This window comes from Myripristis murdjan, chromosome 4 (genome assembly GCF_902150065.1).
Source record: "Myripristis murdjan chromosome 4, fMyrMur1.1, whole genome shotgun sequence".
Classification (NCBI taxonomy): Eukaryota; Metazoa; Chordata; class Actinopteri; order Holocentriformes; family Holocentridae; genus Myripristis; species Myripristis murdjan.
In genome coordinates this window covers 29,982,156-29,988,155 of record NC_043983.1, presented here as the reverse complement: position 1 = coordinate 29,988,155, position 6,000 = coordinate 29,982,156, and positions in this window count along the sequence as shown.

Genomic DNA, 6,000 nt, shown 5'->3' with positions numbered 1-6,000 from the left:
AGACAGAGAGAGAGAGAGAGAGAGAGAGAGAGAGACAAACCGGGGTTAAGGAAGAGAGTGAGATCCCCTCATTCTCATCCCACTCCTCCTCCTCCTCCTCCTCCTCCTCCTGTCTAGAGGGGAAAAAGCAGAGGAGCGTCTGAAAGGCAGCCACTACTTAACCACCTCCTGAGTCTGTCTCATAATGTTAGAGACAGCGTCTGACGAGCCGAGGCTCCCCGAGATTACACAGCGCCGTCTGAAACCGGCACTCTGCACAACCACGGCTTGTTTTCAGCTCAGGCCTGCGTCAGCTCCAAATCATCACCATCACCACCACCACCATCATCATCATCATCATCATCATCATGTAAATAAATGTTCATGAGAGCTTTTATGTTTATGGAAGATCTCTCTAGTGGGGAAAAAAAAGAAAAAAAATCCTCTGCCGTGCAGGAAGTGATGCCTTCTGTGTTTCCAGCCAGTTTGGAATAAACAGAAGAAGAAAAAGGAGGGGATCGTCGGCAAAAGCACAAAGAAAATCCAGAGAAAAACCAAAAACTTTACCCGACACACTGACTGACAGGCGATCTGTGGTCAGCGCGTGTCACACCCATCACCTTTCAGTTCAGTTCAGTTCAGTTTCAGTTCATTTGTAGAGTGTCAAATCATACTAGACGCCTCAAGGGGCTTCACAGGGCATTTTGCTTTTTTAAAAAAAGACAGAGAGTTGTTTCAGGAGAAGTTAATTAGTGCCGGATTTTCCTAAACCTTCAGCGGTGAGCAGATCACTGAGATGGACGGAGGTGTTTCAGTTTGAGTATTTCAAACCCACACATGTGATCCGCTGTGTAAATACGACAGCTTCTGGGTCACTGTGAGGTTTATTTTTTCCACTCTGACCGAGCCAGGCTAACGACTCCCATAGACTTCAAGTCTTTATGCTAAGCTAACACCAAATCACCAAACCACTGGACGCACAGAGGTGAAAACGGTGTTGAACATCTCATTTTTCTGAGCTAAAGCTGTTAACCCCAGATGGAACAAAACACAAAAAGTCAGTTTTAGTGTACTGTGTGTGTGATAATATATATTGTGTGGCAGCAAAATGAATCACAATGTTAGCTACAGTTACATTATATATCATCAGTATATCTTACATTTCTTTCTTACATTTCAACACTTAAACATTTCATATTCTCAGGCTACTTTATTGTATATACTTAGCCCTTATTGTCTTTAGTGTATATATTTCGCATATTTAGTCTCTATTGTATATACTTTTAATTTTAATTTTTTTAATTTTTGTTTTTATTGATGATGCTGCTGTAACGTGTGAATTTCTGAGTCTGGGATCAATAAAGTATACCTATCTATCTATCTATCTATCTATAACAGGCCAATGCAATTTACCAGAAAGATTTGTGCCTCAGGAATAAACATAATTCTGCTTTATTATACTTATCGTGATGTATTATATCTTTATTATATTAAAACGTGAAGCCCACATCACATACTGAATCGTATTGAGAGATAAGAGGATTACTAGTTAGTTTTGTATTAGTTTAGCTTTATTATCCCCTCGTGGACGACACTTGTCTCATCAATGAAAATCATCATAAAAATAAAAGCTTCTCCTCGTGCTGCAAAAGCGAAATTAACTCCATCTGATGATTTACTGCTCTGCCAGCGCGACACACACCTCGTCTGGTGTATAGAAACGCAAAAAGCCGACTAACCCTCCCAGAGTTTATGGCGTTCAATTTATGGGCTTTGCTGCGAGTCGTCTCAGTCAAACTCAATCTGCCCCGCGTCGCGTTCAACTGCAAGATCCCGACGTCGGATATTTTATCGCTCGCTGCGAGCCTTTGGAGGACGGAGAACATATTTGTGGGAGAGCGGGATTTGGCCGTGTGGACTGTTTTGTGTGGCCCTGCCTACACCGATGAACATGAATATGAACATGAGAAGTGTATTAATGCAAAATGAGAGGATAATTTGATTTCGCTGCGCATAAACAGATGGTTGTTTGGCATGAAGCGGTCGTCTGAAAACCACATGAAGCCCGCGTTCATGGCCTGTGTCTCTGCTCATCTGCGCACAAACATCAGCAAGTTTAAGTTCATGGTATTCATATTGACTTGTGTGTGTGTGTGTGTGTGTGTGTGTGTGTGAGATGTTTGGAGATTCTTGGTCAAATCGCCATGAATCAAACGTTTTATATTAAGCAGAAATGAGGACGAGCGAGCCAAAGACTGCAGGGAGGAAGTGAGAGAGAGAGAGTAAACAGCCGTATATCATCACATTATCTCTCGGTGTTAAAATGGAGGCTGGTGCGTCTTCACATTCTTGGTCCGTCGCTTTTTTTTTTTTTTTTTTTTTTTTTTGCCGATTTCTCTCGACAGACGCCGGGACCGTTTTCGAAAAGCCCCCCCCCCCTCGCCATGACAGGCATCTAATCACGGCGCTTTGTTTCCCAGTGATCTGTTGTCTTTGTTCCAGAAACGTGTCTTTCATTTCAGGGAGCTGCTTCCTGTCTGTGTGTGTGTGTGTGTGTGTGTGTGTGTGTGTGTGTGTGTTTGCGCGCGAGTGTGTGTGTCTGTGGTTTCCTCTGCCCTTTCATCTGCTTTTATTATTATTTAGATGCTCGCAGCGTAGACGAGGAGAAGAAACGCGCTAATAGCCACTGGAACGCAGGAACCCCCCTCCACACACACACACACACACACACACTCCTCTTCAAACACATGCTTTTGTAGTCCAACACACATTTTGTATATGCAACGAGACACACACACACACACCTCCACGCACAACACAAACACACGATTGGACACAGTTAAAAGGCAGCACATGAGGGGTAACCGGAGACTGAATTGAGCCTCGACAGTAATTTCGTGTCTACACCTGAGAGGGGAGGAAAAACAGAAAAAAAAAGAGAGAGAGAGAGAGAAAAGAAAGGAGAGAGGAAAAATGAAAAGGAGAGGAGCAGGGGTGAAGAATTGTTTCCAGAGCCCACCTAGGTCGACGCTGCATGGAGGGGAGAGGAGGCTCAAAGCAGGAAAACAGAGACGGACAGAAGAGAGAGAGAGAGCGGGGCGGAGGGGTGGAGAGGAGGTGGAGGAGGAGGAGGGATGGGGGGGTTTTAGTTGTTGGACACAGAAAGAAAAGAAAGAGCGAGAGATTATGAAAGAGCGGGACAAAAACTCCTTCAGCTTAAACAAACCTGACAGCGTCTCTGCTTCCCCCAGACAGGTTTGTATGAAAATGTTTGGCCTCGGCTGTCAGCTCCAACCATAACAGCTCCTGGTAATACATCACCATAATCACCCTTATCCTCTCTAAACGCAGCCATCACAACCTCTTACCGCACACCGTATCGCCAGACGGCCACAGTGCACCGATTGTGGAAGAGAGGTGAAAACACACTCGTTCGCATTTTTGCTTCGGGTAAAAAAAAAAATTAATTAATATCGGAAAAGTCTGCTGTTCAGATCGTGTTTACTGTTGTCGTGCAAAGAGGGGGATTAGGAGCGAGACATTCTGAGAATAAAGTCTGGATTCTGTCTTTAATCCAGTTAAAAAAAAAGTAAGAGAGTGAGAATAAGGAATAAAAAATTGTGTTCGGAGATTAATCTCACATCCCTTTGGCTCTAATCCTCTTCTGTCGTCGCACAAGAGAAGGATATTTTTGAATAAAGTACGAAGAAGAAGTGTTCGTTCTTCACTTCATTAACATGCCTGGGTTAAGCTTCAGGTAACCGAGAAGAATAGAAAAGCACGATGATGTAATAGGACCATTGCAGGTGTTTAAAAAATGAATATTCTCTGAATTTCTAAGATTAAAGTAAAAAAAAAAAAAAGAAGAAGAAAAAAGTCACAAATGTATGAAAATCTAAACTTTTTTTTTTTTTCTCAATCAAGGAATGTCATCGCTTCACTTTGCCAGGTTGGATCAGCCTCATCAGGGAATGTCACACACACACACACACACACTCGTCATGCACCGAACCTGTCAAGCCACCCAAATCAGTGTGTTGTGTTCTTCTGAATGGGACAAATTCACAGCCGTGTCTCTTAAGAGTCCAAATGCTTTTAGATGATAAAATAATCCTGTGATACTTCCTTAGTGCTAAATCTACTAAATCTAAATTATAATCTGATCCGGTCAGGTCGTCCACACACAGCGAGCGGCGGCAGCTCACTGATCGGCAGTCCATGTTTTGGATCAGTCGAGTCTAAAGGTCCACGCTCACACTCAAACCCTTGGCAGTTTGGCGTAATGCACCTTTAAAACCCAAACACTGGGAATTTTTTTTGCAGCGCCCTCTTAAAGACACGCTGTCAAAACTCAAATAATCCATAATTTTCACAAACACATCACATCTTTTGTATGAAAATCGTTTTCCTGACAGGCCTCAGAGGAATAATCTCCGGATCGAGGTGGAAGCGGAGAGTTCCCTAAATAAAGGGGAATTACACCAAACACGCTTAAGCCCCTCAAACTGTCCTTAAGTACAGTGCTTTGGAGAAAATGAACTTAGTGACTTCCCCCTTTTCTGTAGACGCGCGTGATGAAACTGCGAGACAGAGGCCATCCATCTTGGCTCTGTTAATGACCGAGGTAATCAGAGAAAATCACCGCGCTAAGCAGCCAGATGAAGCTTTAAGTACGACTCGGTCATGTTGTGCTTAATAGGCGACGCTCAAGCCTTAAGCAACCGCCTTTCGCAATCCTACCCTTTGTCAAACCTCGATAAATCATGTCACGGTGGCTCAGAACGCACGCTCAAATAGGTATGTTCACCAAACACACACACACACACATATACACACACACTCAGCTCGCATACCATTGCGCTGCACATCAGGCCGCGTATCAATCCATCAGTGAGTCAGATTTATCAGGATTAGGGCTCGTATTTACCCTGAATGCACTGGGAGCTGCTGTAGTCTTTCAATATTTACTCGCCAGGTAGATTCCCCCCGCCAGCTTTCCTCTCCGTCGGCACACACACACTCCCTCGCTTCTCCTCCGTCACCGGGTTTCCATCCACCTTTTTGTTTCATAAATGTGTTGAAACAGAATGAGGCGGAATGAGCCAACGAGTACCAAGAAAATGACACTTGATTCGAGAAAATTCGGGAAACGAGTTGATCGGCGTCGGAAACAAGTGGGATTATCTCATCGTGAAGATTTTAAGGCCAAAGATTTTTGCAGCACACACACACACACACACACACTGTAGGAGTACTGACAAGGAGAAAAATGCATGGAAACGTGGTTTATTTGAATAAAACAGTAATGTAGCCAGGACTTTTTGGGCACATGCTTCCGCTCTATTTAGCTAACAAGAGAACACTGAAGTACAGTGACGTCACGTACATCAAAACAAAGAGTTATTATTGCCTGCTCTTCCCAAAGCGAGGACTCGGATTACACACAGCCGCTTGCTTTTCAAAATAATCCGCGCAACATAGCTCACGGAAATGCTCATTAACTGGCTCTTTTTTTCCTGCATTTTCAAAATAAACTTATGAAACGATCCTGCCTTCTCACGTTTTGAGGATTTGTGACATCATTATCGGTAAGTTAAGTCAGAATTTTCCTCCAGGCGGCCCAAAAAAAACAAAACAAAAACAAATCACATGACTGTTATCGTCATTATTATTGCAGGACACTGACAGCGTGAACCTCAGCGCAGGCTCAGACAGACGCTCTGCTGCTAATGAGCCTGTTTATGAGGTTGCATTCAATCAGCGCCTTCACCCGAGCTCACCGCGTACCTGATTTATCACCTGAGCAAAACACACGCCAGCACACTCAACCAGAGGGCTGCTACAGTCAACTACACCGGCCTCTTTACTGTTAAACTACAACCTTAACATGTGAATTTTAACATTAAGATTCAATATTGAAGCATAAAAATACTCGGTCCTTGCGCGTTTACCCTCTTCCGTGCGCTCATGGAGGAAGCGGCCATAATAACACTGTGATATTTTATACAGCAGAGCCCTAGG